Source organism: Lithobates pipiens, unplaced genomic scaffold (assembly GCF_037356315.1).
Source record: "Lithobates pipiens isolate NorthernLeopardFrog02 unplaced genomic scaffold, aLitPip1_a1.2 Scaffold_25, whole genome shotgun sequence".
Lineage (NCBI taxonomy): Eukaryota > Metazoa > Chordata > Amphibia > Anura > Ranidae > Lithobates > Lithobates pipiens.
In genome coordinates, this window is record NW_027507787.1 from 106,501,201 (window position 1) to 106,514,962 (window position 13,762).

Below are 13,762 nucleotides of genomic sequence, written 5' to 3' on the forward strand. Positions count from 1 at the left end.
CCCCTGTGTGTGTCTCCCACTGTGTGTGTGTCTTCCCCTGTGTGTGTGTGTCCCTGTGTGTGTGTGTGTCCCCCTGTGTGTGTGTGTGTGTCCCCCTGTGTGTGTGTGTGTGTCCCCCTGTGTGTGTGTGTGTGTCCCCCTGTGTGAGTGTCCCCCTGTGTGTGTGTCCCCCTGTGTTTGTGTGTGTGTGTGTCCCCCTGTGTGTGTGTGTGTGAGTGTGTCCCCCTGTGTGAGTGTCTCCCCGTGTGTGTCTCCCCGTGTGTGAGTGTCCCTGTATGTGTGTGAGAGTGTCCCCCTGTGTGAGAGTGGGCATTTAATCACTTCAGCGCAGGACCATTTGGCTGGCCAAAGACCAGAGCACTTTTTGCGATTCGGCACTGTGTCGCTTTAACCACTTGCCGACCATTGCACTCTGATGTACGTCCCTACTTTGGGAACAAACAGAGGCATCTTTAGGGGGTGGCCGTAGTCTGGGACCAGTAGCCCAGAGTCTCGGTCCAGAATGCAGGGAACAGGGGCAGACTGAGCCATGGTTGGCTCCAGCTCCAGCTTTAGCTCTGCCCCGCTTCCACCCGACTTTACTCTTGGTCACTGATTGCTATAGCCGCCTGGCGGCTAGCAACCATTAACGTCACTGCCCACTGTGCCCACACTGCCCAACATTCAAAGCAGAGGAGGATTGCACTTCCTCCTCCTCCGCGCTAGTGCTCGTGGGGCCTGGCCTACGACTTCTGGTCTGGATTGTCCCGCAGCTGTTATGGTAGCGTGGAGTGTAGAGCCCAGGAGGGAGAGAAAGGGATGACGCCGCCACCCTGAGCAGCATTCGCAGCAGCTCCCTTAGCCTACACTTCTGCAATCTTAGTCCTCTCCCAGCTTGCTGTGCTGGAGCAGGAAGAAGGCAGAAATGACAATGCGGCGGCCGCACCACATCAATACCCACTTGGACGGGCGGCTCTCCTCTTCTCCTCTGGCTTCCTTGCACACCAGCACCACGGATGAGCTGCTGCTGTAGTACCTGAACACATGAAGTCTATCTCCTCCTGGTCAGGTAGGTCAATCAGAGTTTGTATGTCAGGGACCAGGTCAGTGTGTGTCAGGTAGGTCAGTGTATGTATGTCAGGTAGGTCAGCGTGTGTCAGGTAGGTCAGTGTGGGTCACGTAGTTCATCCTTTTTTCCCCACAAATAGAGAGGTTTTTTTTTTTTAAGGTATTTGATTGCCTCTGCAATTTTTTTTTTTTTTTTTTTTTTTGCGATATAAACGGAAAAATCTAAAAAATATTGAAAGAAAATTATATTTTCTGCTTTTTGTTATAAGAAAAATCCAATAAACTCAATTTTATTCATACTTTTAAGTCAAAATGTATTCAGCCACATGTCTTTGGTAATGTTAATAAGTGTATATTTATTGGTTTGCGCAAATGTTATAGCGTCTGAAAACGATGGTACATTTTCTGGAATTTACGCATCTTTTAGTTTATGACTGCCTATCTCATTTCTTGAGGTGCTAATATGGCATGGTTGACTTCTTTTTTTCCCTTGTTTCCCAAGGTGACCATCTTGGTGTTTGTCAAGAGGGTTGAGGGTGCCAAAAGTGAGTGCCTATGGCAACATCACCCTGAAAGCATCTGATACTAAGCAGGGACGGGCCTGGTTAGTACCTAGATGGGAGACCGCCTGGGAATACCCTCTTGAGAAATGCCAAGATGGTCACCTTGGGGAACCACAAAAAAAGGCAGTCTCCCATCCAGGTACTAAGCAGGCCCATCTCTGCTTAGTCTTCAAGACCAGATGAGATCGGGTGCTTTCAGAGTGGAGTGGCCATAGGCAATCTCTTCTGGCACCCAAAACCCTCTTGAGAAATGCCAAGAAGGTCATCTTGGGAAACCAGATATACAAAACAGGTCAACTAATGCAGGTACTAACCAGGCCCGACTCTGCTTAGCCTCCAAGATCAGGTGCTTTCAGGGTGATGTGGCTGTAGGCAATCTCTTTGGGCACACTCCACCCTCTTGACAAACGCCAAGATGGTCATCAAACAAGGGAAAACAAAACAAGTTAACGGCAACAGAAAAAAAAGATGCCTATGGCACATACTATTCTCAGGCGGTCTCCCATCCAGGTACTGACCAGGCCTGACCCTGTTTAGCCTCCGAGATCAGACGAGATTAGGGCTTTGAGGGTGATGTGGCCATAGGCAATCTCTTTAGGCACCGTCAACCCTCTTGACAAACCTCAAGATGGTCACCTTGGGAAACAAGGGAAAAAAACAAGTCGACGCAAAAAAAAAAAAAAGAAGACTGCAGCTCCTGGTATTCCCAGGCGGTCTCCCCTCCAGATGCTAATCAGGCCCGAACCTGCTTAGCCTCCAAGATAAGACGAGATTTTGAGCTTTCAGGGTGATGAGGCCAAAGACAATCTCTTTGGGCACCCTAAACCTCCTTCACAAATGCCAAGATAGTCACCATGGAAAACAAGGAAAAATAAGTCAACGCCAAAAAAAAAATAAAAGAAGCCTATGCTACCTGGTATTCCCAGGCAGTCTCCCATCCAGGTACTAACCAGGCCTAAGCCTGCTTAGCCTCCGAGATTAGACAAGATTGGTCGCTTTCAAGGTGATGTGGCCATAGGAAATCTCTTTGGGTGCCCTCAATCGTCTTGACAAACGCCAAGATAATAACCTTGGGAAACAAGGGAAAAAAATAAGTCAACGCCCCCCCCCCCCAAAAAAAAAGAAGCCTACATCACCTTGTATTACCAGGCGGTTTCCCATTCAGGTACTAACCAGGCCCTACCCTGCCCATAGGCAATCTCTTTGGGCACCCTCATCCCTCTTGACAAATGCAAAGATGGTCACTAAGCCCGACCCTGCTTAGCCTCCGAGATCAGACGAGATTGGGCGCTTTCACGGTGATATGGCCATAGGCAATCTCTTTCGGCACCCTCAACCCTTTTGACAAACGCCAAGATGGTCACCTTAGGAAACAAGGGGAAAAAAAACAAGTCAACATAAAAAAAAAAGAAACCTACGGCACTTGGTATTCCCAGGGGGTCTCCCATCCAGGTTTTAACCAGGCCCAACTCTGCTAAGCCTCCAAGATCAGATGAGATTGGTTGCTTTCAGGGAGATGTGGCCGTAGGCAATCGCTTTGGGGACTCTCAACCCTCTTGAAAAATCCCAAGATGGTCACCTTGGTAAACAAGGGAAATTAACAAGTCAACTCCCAAAAAAAAAAAAAAAAAGTCTATGCCACCTGGTATTCCCAGGCAGTCTCCCATCCAGGTACTAACCAGGCCCGACCCTGCTTAACATCCGAGATCAGATGAGATCAAGCGCATTCAGGGTGATGTAGCCGTAGACCATCGTGCTGGCCACTCTAAACCCTCTTGACAAACGGCAAGATGGTCACCTCTGCAAACAAGCAAAAAAATTAAAACAGGTCTTCAACGCCAACAACATATAAAAAAAAAGCCTACGGCACCTGGTATTCCCAGGGGGTCTCCCATCCAGGTTCTAACCAGGCCCGACCCTGCTAAGCCTCCGAGATCAGATGAGATTTGTTGCTTTCAGGGAGATATGGCCGTATTCAATTGCTTTGGGCACTCTCAACCCTCATAAAAAACGCAAAGATGGTCACCTTAGTAAACAAGGGAAAATAACAAGTCAACACCCAAAAAAAAAAAAAGTCTATGCCACCTGGTATTCCCAGGCAGTCTCCCATCCAGGTACTAACCAGGTCTGACCCTGCTTATCCTCTGAGATTAGACGAGATTGGTCGCTTTCAAACTGTTTTGGCCATAGGAAATTTCTTTGGGCGCCCTCAACCGTCTTGACAAACGCCAAGATAATCACCTTGGGAAACAAGGGAGAAAACAAGTCAACGCCAAAAAAAAAAGAAAAAAAGAAGCCCGTGGCACTGGGTATTCCCAGGAGGTCTCCCATTTGTTACTAACCAGGCCAAATGCTGCTCAACCTCCGGGATCAGACAAGATCAGGAGCTTTCAGGGTGATGTGGCCATAGGCAATCTCTTTCGGCACCCTCAACCCTCTTGACAAACGCCAAGATGGTCACCTTGGGAAACAAGGGAAAAAAAACAAGTCAACAAAAAAAAAAAAAAGAAACCTACAGCACTTAGTATTCCTAGGGGGTCTCCCATCCAGGTTCTAACCAGGCCCAACCCTGCTAAGCATCCGAGATCAGATGAGATCAGTTGCTTTCAGGGAGATGTGGCTGTAGGCAATCGCTTTGGGCACCCTGAACCCTCTTGAAAAAAAAAGCCCAAAAAAGAAAAAAAGAGAAGCCTATGGCACCTTGTATTCCCAGGCAGTCTCTCATCCAGGTACTAACCAGGCCTGATCATGCTTAGCCTCCGAGATTAGTCACTTTCAGGGCAATGTGGCCATAGGCAATTTCTTCGGACACCCTCAACCATCTTGACAAACGCCAATATAGTCACCTTGGGAAACAAGGGAAAAAAACAAGTAAACGCAAAAAAATAAATAAGCCTACGGCACCTGGCCATCCAGGTATTAACCAGGCTCAGCCCCTGCTTAGCCTCCGAGGTGAGACAAGATGGGGCGCTTTCAAGGTGATGTGGCCGTAGCCAATCTTTTTGGGCACCGTCAACCCCCTTGACAAATGCCAAAATACACTTTGGGAAACAAGGGAAAAAACAAGTCAACGCCCCAAATGAAAAAAAAAAGGAAGCCTATTCCTAGGTGGTCTCCCATCCAGGTACTTACCAGGCCCGACCCTACCCATGGGCAATCTCTATGGGCACCCTCATCCCTCTTGACAAATGCAAAGATGGCCACTAGGCCCGACCATGCTTAGTCTCCGAGATCAGATGAGATTGGGCGCTTTCACGGTGATATGGCTGTAGGCAATCCCTTTGGGTATCCTCAACCCTTTTTGACAAACGCCAAGATGGTCACCTTGAGAAACAAGGGAAAAAAACAAGTCAATGCCAAAAAGAAAAAAAAAAGAAGCCTATAGCACCTGATATTCCCAGGCGGTCTCCCATCCAAGTACTAACCAGGCCCGCCACTGCTTAGTCTCCGAGATCAGATGAGATGGTTCGCTTTCAGGGTGATGTGGCCGTAGGCAAGCTCTTTATGCAACTTCAACCCTCTTGACAAATGCCAAGATGGTATCCATGGGTAAAAAGAGAAAAAAAGAAAAGAAACCTACAGCACCTAGTATTCCCAGGCGGTCTCCCATCTGCGTACTAACCCAGCCCGCCCTTACTTCTCAGAGTAGTAGGGTGATGTGCCGTAGACAATCTCTTTGGGCACCCTCAACCCTCTTGACAAATGCCAAGATTGTCACCTTGGCAAACAAGGGAAAAAAACAAGTCAACACCAAAAAAATTTAAAAAAATAAACCTACGGCACCTGGTACTCCCAGGTGGTCTCCCATCCAGGTACTAACCAGGCCCGACCCTGCATAACCTCCGAGATCGGACAAGATAGGGTGCTTTCAGGGTGATGTGCCCATAGGCAATTGCTTTGGGCACCCTCAACTCTCTTGACAAACACCAAGATTGTCACCTTGGTAAACAAGGGAAAATAACAAGTCAACGGCAAAAAAAAAAAGAAGCCTATGCCACATGGTATTCCCAGGCAGTCACCCATCCAGGTACTAACCAGGCCTGACCCTGCTTAGCCTCCGAGATTAGGCCATTTGACCTGACCATCCGCATCAACTCTTATGGAGTTGATCTTTGCCCGAGGCAAGAGCACCTTTTTCGTGGGCTCTGTCTACGATCAGACCCAAGTACTCCAGCTTTTTTAGCAGTATTAAGGAAGATTTCTCTAGGTTTAGAATCCGAACTCTTCAGATGGTTGTAGTGCGTATGCTTTGCTCCAAATGAGCCAACTGATTAGTAACAGATTGTCTAGGTATGCTACGACTTATGCCATGTGCCCTTAATCTGGCTAGAGGTGGACCCAGCACTTTAGTGAACACCTGGGGTGCTGTGGCTAGCCCAAAGGGTAGGGCTACGAACTGGAAATGCTGCTGTTCCAACTCAAACCGCAGAACTCTTGATGAGTGGGAAATATAGGGACATGCAGATATGTATCCCTGATGTCGATTGATACCAGAAGCTCTCCTCCTAGGATATAAACTACTGACCTGATAGTCTCCATGCGAAAGGCATGTATCTTTAGGAACGGCTTTAGATTTTTTAAATCTAGAATGGGTCTGACATGTCCCTTTGGTTTCGGTACTGTAAAAAGGTTTGAATAAAACCCCAAGCCTTGCTCCTTTTTGGGGGATCTGTATGATCACCCTTTGAGATATTAATTGGTCTAGTGCTTGACCTCAGGAAGCAAGACGGTAGAAAGTGCCAAAATTCCAGCTTGTACCTCATCGTTACAGTGGAGATGACCCATCTGTCCAGAATTTCTTGCTTTCCAGAATTCTGGAAACTGTAGAAGTCTTCCCCCCACTTTGGTGAGGGGTGTTGCCTCTTCACGATGAGGCTTTATGATTCTGCTTTGCAGGTTTCCAACCCCAGGACTTCTTTTAAAGCCTGGGTCTGACTTTGGGATTTTCCTCTAGAGTGTGACGGTGGAGGCCGTCACCTCTGCCTAGAGGCGGAAGCCCCTGGCATAGGGGGAAAGAGCCCTTTTAAATGAAGGGCGTTTATACTTTCTTTTGACTGGCAAAAGAGTACTTTTCCCATTAGAAATTGTTTGGATATATTTGTCCAAGTTTTCTCCAAATAGTCACTCCCCATGAAAAGGAGCCCAGTTACAAGGTCTTTACATGATGCTTCAGCTGACCAAATTTTTTAACCACGGGATTCTACGCATATGCACAAGCATAAGACATGACGCCTGGTGAATAGAATCTTTAATAGCATATATGGCAAAGCATAATGCTTTTGGTAGTTCAGCCAAATCTCTGGCTTGTTGTGCAGGAAGCTCTCTAAGGGCCTGTTTAAATTGGTCCTTTAGGGATTGACAGACGCTTATTGCAGCGACTGCAGACTAAGTAGTTTCACCTGCCATGGAAAAAGTAGATCTTAACAGGGATTTCAACTCCTTATCTGTTGGATCCTTAAGAATCGGTGCATTGTCTACTGGACAAGTTAGGTCTTTATTCACATTGTAAATTGCAGTGTCAACTGCTGGTATTTTCCATCTTTTGTGTGTCCCCCTGTTTGAGAGAGTGTGTCCCCTGTGTGTGTGCCTCCCCTTGTGTGTGTCTCCCCTTGTGTGTGTGTGTGTGTCCCCCTGTGTGTGTGTCTCCCTGTGTGTGTCTCCCACTGTGTGTGTGTCTTCCCCTGTGTGTGTGTGTCCCTGTGTGTGTGTGTGTCCCTGTGTGTGTGTGTGTGTGTGTCCCCCTGTGTGTGTGTGTGTCCCTGTGTGTGTGTGTCCCACACCTGCACAGGGAGACACGGGGGGAGCACACAGGGGGAAACTGGAGGAAGAACGCACACACAGGGACACACACACACAGGGACACACACACACAGGGACACACACACACACACAGGGACACACACACACACACACAGGGACACACACACACACACACACACACACACAGGGACACACACACACAGGGGAAGACACACACACAGTGGGAGACACACACAGGGGGACACACACACAGGGGGACACACACACACACACACAAGGGGAGACACACACAAGGGGAGGCACACACACAGGGGACACACTCTCTCAAACAGGGGGACACACACACACACACGGGGACACACACACTCCCACCACACACACAGGGGGATACACACTCACACACACACACAGGGGGACACACACACACAGGGGGACACACACTCACCACACAGGGGGACACTCTCACACACACACACATACAGGGACACACACACGGGGAGACACACACACACGGGGACACTCACACACACGGGGGACACACACACACGGGGGACACACACAGGGACACACACATAGGGGGACATGACATACAAACTCTGATTGACCTACCTGACCAGGAGGAGATAGACTTCATGTGTTCAGGTACTACAGCAGCAGCTCATCCGTGGTGCTGGTGTGCAAGGCAGCCAAAGGAGAAGAGGAGAGCCGCCCGTCCAAGTGGGTATTGATGTGGTGCGGCCGCCGCATTGTCATTTCTGCCTTCTTCCTGCTCCAGCACAGCAAGCTGGGAGAGGACTAAGATTGCAGGAGTGTAGGCTAAGGGAGCCGCTGCGAATGCTGCTCAGGGTGGCGGCGTCATCCCTTTCTCTCCCTCCTGGGCTCTACACTCCACGCTACCATAACAGCTGCGGGACAATCCAGACCAGAAGTCGTAGGCCAGGCCCCACGAGCACTAGCGCGGAGGAGGAGGAAGTGCAATCCTCCTCTGCTTTGAATGTTGGGCAGTGTGGGCACAGTGGGCAGTGACGTTAATGGTTGCTAGCCGCCAGGCGGCTATAGCAATCAGTGACCAAGAGTAAAGTCGGGTGGAAGCGGGGCAGAGCTAAAGCTGGAGCTGGAGCCAACCAAGGCTCAGTCTGCCCCTGTTCCCTGCATTCTGGACCGAGACTCTGGGCTACTGGTCCCAGACTACAGCCACCCCCTAAAGATGCCTCTGTTTGTTCCCAAAGTAGGGACGTACATCAGAGTGCAATGGTCGGCAAGTGGTTAAAGCGATGCAGTGCCGAATCGCAAAAAGTGCTCTGGTCTTTGGCCAGCCAAATGGTCCTGCGCTGAAGTGATTAAATGCCCAAAATGGTCCTTGGTGACTAAAAAAGGCACACTCCTGACCTTTGAATGCCAAAAAGGTCCTCGGTGACCAAGGGCGGACTGACAACTAATGGGGCCCCCAGGCAATAGAAGCTCATGGGGCCCCCTTGGGCACCACACCTGCACAGGGAGACACGGGGGGAGCACACAGGGGGAAACTGGAGGAAGAACGCACACGCACACACAGGGACACACACACACAGGGACACACACACACAGGGACACACACACACAGGGGGACACACTCACACACACACACAGGGGGACACACTTACACACACACACAGGGGGACACACTTACACACAGGGACACACTGACGCACACAGGGGGACACACACACAGGGGGAGACACACACAGGGGGTCACACTCACACACAGGGGGAGAGACACACACACACACAGGGGGAGAGACACACAGGGGAAGAAACACACACTCACACACACACAGGGGGAGACATACACACACAGGGGGAGACACACACACACAGGGGGAGACACACACACACAGGGGGAGACACACACACTCACACAGGGGGGACACACAATCACATGGGGGGACATACACTCACACGGACACACACACACACAGGGGGACACACACACACAGGGGGACACACCACACAGGGGGACACACTCACACAGAGACACACACTCACACAGGGGGGACACTCTCTCTCACACACACACAGGGGGAGACACACACACACACACAAAGAGGGAAGACACACACAAGGGGAGGCACACACACAGGGGGACACTCACACACACACACAGGGGGACACAAACACACGGGGACACTCACACACGCCGCACACAGGGGGACACACACACACACACACACTCACACCACACACACACAGGGGGATACACTCTCACACACACACACACAGGGGGATACACACGCACACTCACTCACACAGGGGGCACACACACAGGGGGACACACACACAGGTGGACACACACTCACACCACACAGGGGGACACTCTCTCTCACACACACACATACAGGGACACTCACACACGGGGAGACACACACGGGGAGACACACACAGGGGGACATTCACACAGGGGGACACTCTCACACACACACAAGCACAGGGACACACACACACACACACAAACACAGGGGGACACTCACACAAGGGGAAAACACGCACACAGGGGGACACACACTCACAGGGACACACACACACACAGGGGAAGACACACACAGTGGGACACACACACAGGGGGACACACACACAGGGGGACACACACACAGGGGGAGAGAGACACACACACAGGGGGAGAGACACACAGGGGAAGAAATACACACACAGGGGGAGACACACACACACAGGGGAAGAAACATACACACACACACACACACACACACACACACACACACACACAGGGGGACACACACATTCACACCACACATGGGGACACGCACACTCACACGGGGGGCACACGCAATCACATGGGGACACACACACACTCATACGGACACACACACAGGGGGACACTCTCTCACACACACACAAGGGGAGACACACACACAGGGGGACACACACACACACACAGGGGACACTCTCTCAAACAGGGACACACACACACGGGGACACTCACACACACCACACACAGGGGGACACACACACACTCACACCACACACACAGGGGGATACACACTCACACACAGGGGGACACGCACACTCACTCACACAGGGGGACACACACACACAGGGGGACACACACACACACAGGGGGACACACACACACAGATGGACACACACTCACCACACAGGGGGACACTCTCACACACACACATACAGGGACACACACACGGGGAGACGCACACACACGGGGACACTCACACACACGGGGACACACACACAGGGACGCACACATAGGGGGACATACACAGGGACACACACACACACAGGGGGACACTCACACACACAGGGGGACACTCACACAGGGGGACACACACATGGGGACACAAACACAGGGGGACAAACACACAGGGGGACACTCACAAACGGGGGGGCACTCACAGAGGGGGACACTGTGGGTTGGGGGGATCCGGGGCCACATGCATTCTGTACTGCCGCCTCCCATCACTTGTGGCAGGCCCAGGCTTCACTTACCGGATGCCGATAATAACGGCGCAGCTCCCTGCCGGCCCCTCCACTTATCTGCTGTGCCCGTATCACATGCCGCGATCATGCCAATTACAATACTGCTAACGGTGCGCTGCTCCCCACCGGCCCCTCCTCCCCTCCCGTCCGTCCCAGGTGCTTGTACGGTATGCGTTGTGACATCACCTGGGACGGACGGGAGGGAAAGAGGGGGCGGCGGGGAGCAGCGTGCCGTTAGAAGTACCGTTTGCAGTATTGTAATCGGCATGATCGCGGCATGTGATACGGCACATCCGCTTCAAGTGGCCTCTCATCTGGCCGAGACCGGGCCGGGCACCTAATGACCTCGGGCGGCACCCGAGTGACCGACTGGTCAGTCCGCCCCTGTCGGTGACCAAAAATAGCTGGGTGTGCTGTTTTTTTTCACTGGGGCCCATTTTTGGCCTCCAAGGATAATATTTAGTCTAGAAGGTCCGGGCTTTTTTTGGTAACTGAGGACCATTTTTGGTATTCAATGTTTGGTTGTTTGTATTGCACAGTGACCTTTCTGTAACCTCTAGCCTCCCTCTGCTGTGATTTATTACAGTGTACAGTATTTAAAAAAAATCGTATTCAGTTTGTTAGATCTTTTTTAGATCAGGTTAGATCAACTGTTGTTTGCGTTAGATCTCATACAGAAGAAGCAATATTAACAGTTATTTGCAGGGGGGGCTAACCCGTCATCAGCCCACCTTATCAAATTTTCTGGCCAAAAATCATTCAGGCTGATAAATATTTGTTAGATCCGGTAAGATCAAGTGGTTTTAATGTTAGATCTCACATAGAGACTTATTAAGAGATTAATGAGGGGGGCTGCCCCCTCCCCTTATCCCTTTCCCGTCAAAATAGAGATATTAGGTGGTACATATGGACGGGTTATCCCCCCACATGCAATTTTGGCCAGAAAAAAATATTCATTAGATCCGGTAAGATCAAGTGGTTTTGACGTTCGATCTCACATAATTAGATACTTATTAAGTGAATAATGAGGGGGGTTGCCCCCCTTATTTAATTTTCTGCCCAAAAACCATTCAGGCTAATAGATATTCCTTAGATCCGGTAAGATCAAGTAGTTTTAATGTTAGATCTCCCATCATTTCAGAGATATTACACATCAAAATACAGATATTACGTGGTACATATGGACGGGTTATCCCCCCCACATGCAATTTTCTGCCCAAAAATCATTCAGGCTAATAGTGACAGAAACCATGAATCAGACCGAGACAGAAGTACAATTAAATCACACTTGTTTATTAAATAAAAAGGTGAGTAGAGAAAGTGTAGTCAAAGCATAGCCAGACTCCAGCAACCCGATCGAGTAGTCAGCCAGGCCAGAGTTCAATAACCAGATCGGGTAATCAGCCAGGCCAGAAGTCAGGGATCCAAGTGAAACAGCAGCAAGCGGAAAAAGGAGCCAGAAGGGATGTCAGCAAGCCAGTCTTTAAACAGAACTGCAGGAGATGGTTTCTTGTGATGTGACCAAGGCGAAGGCAGAGATGAAGTCAGCTGGACAGCTTTAAGTAGGCAGGTCAGACGAGCATGATAAGGAACAGCTGGTAACTGTGGAGAGAGATGAGAGCTGGCAATTAGCCAACAGCTGAGCAGCCAACCCAGAGAAGTAAGGGCTAAACCAGCCCTGAAAAATAGATATTCATTAGATTCGGGAAGAGCAATTGGTTTTAACGTTTGATCTCACATCATTTCAGAGATATTCCACATCAAAATAGAGATATTAGGTGGTACATAAGGAAGGGTTAGCCCCCCTTATCAAATTTTCTGGCCAAAAATCATTCAGGCTAATAGATATTCGTTAAATCCGGTAAGATCAAGTGGTGTTAACGTTACCTAACGGATCTCAACCAGTGTCAGTCTGCCCCAGTCAGCTCTTTAGCGCGGGCTAGGGGAGAATGAACGCAGGGGGACTCTTATGACAATACATATAAAAATACATCTAACATTTTCCACAACGTGCCACCAGAGCCAGATTTACAGTTCACACCCATGGACTCACAAAGATCTCAGCTAGTGACTGTATCTCACTCTCTACCCGTTTCTGAAGATGAAAACAGAGGATAAAGAGAAAGATTGTCTGTGGCCATCTCAAATGTCAGGGCCTGCCACCTCCCCTTTTCTTCTCCTCCCAAGGTGATTGAGGTGACTCTCAGGCCAGAGGATCCTGAGTTTGGACCTTAAAGTCCACCTTTTGAAGAGTTGGAAGACGCTCAATCTTACCTGCTGACAACAGACCCCTAAGACTTTCCATCCTTCATTGAGGAAACTGAAGCTGATATGCAGGAAGAAGAAACCAGTGTGCCTGTAACCCCAGAACCTAAAGAACAGCAAGAGCAAAGGGTTATTCACCCACCCAAAAGACTGCTCTGAGGAGGTCTTTCTCATTGTAAAAAGGACTCTTGAAGTAACTGACGCTTCCACCGCAGATTTGGTGGTGGCAGGGCTGGTGCAAGGACTTTTGAGGCACCAGAAGACCGCACCAGAAGCAGACCCCCAAAGGCACCAGAAAACCACACCAGAAGCAGACCCCCCAAAGGCACCAGAAGACCACACCAGAAGCAGACCCCCCAAAGGCACTAGAAGACCGCACCAGAAGCAGACCCCCCAAAGGTACCAAAAGACCGCACCAGAAGCAGACCCCCAAAGGCACCAGAAGCAGACCCCCAAAGACCGCACCAGAAGAAGACCCCAAAAGGCACTAGAAGACCGCACCAAAAGCAGACCCCCAAAGGCACCAGAAGACCACACCAGGAGCAGACCCCCCAAAAGGCACCAGAAGCAGACCCCCCAAAGGCACCAGAAGCAGACCACCAAAGGCACCAGAAGACCGCACCAGAAGCAGACCCCCAAAG

General features: G+C 50.1%; 6 pseudogenes; all 6 read right to left on the reverse strand.

Annotated features, from left to right (window-relative positions):
• Positions 1-3,021: 3,021 nt before the first annotated feature.
• On the reverse strand, positions 3,022-3,140 carry LOC143931588 (5S ribosomal RNA; annotated as a pseudogene).
• A 100-nt stretch (positions 3,141-3,240) lies between these two features.
• LOC143931452 (5S ribosomal RNA) lies at positions 3,241-3,359 on the reverse strand (annotated as a pseudogene).
• Positions 3,360-3,468: 109 nt separating this feature from the next.
• On the reverse strand, positions 3,469-3,587 carry LOC143931251 (5S ribosomal RNA; annotated as a pseudogene).
• Positions 3,588-4,119: 532 nt separating this feature from the next.
• LOC143931371 (5S ribosomal RNA) lies at positions 4,120-4,238 on the reverse strand (annotated as a pseudogene).
• A 748-nt stretch (positions 4,239-4,986) lies between these two features.
• On the reverse strand, positions 4,987-5,105 carry LOC143931758 (5S ribosomal RNA; annotated as a pseudogene).
• Positions 5,106-5,381: 276 nt separating this feature from the next.
• Positions 5,382-5,500, reverse strand: LOC143932329 (5S ribosomal RNA; annotated as a pseudogene).
• Between the last annotated feature and the right edge of the window lie 8,262 nt (positions 5,501-13,762).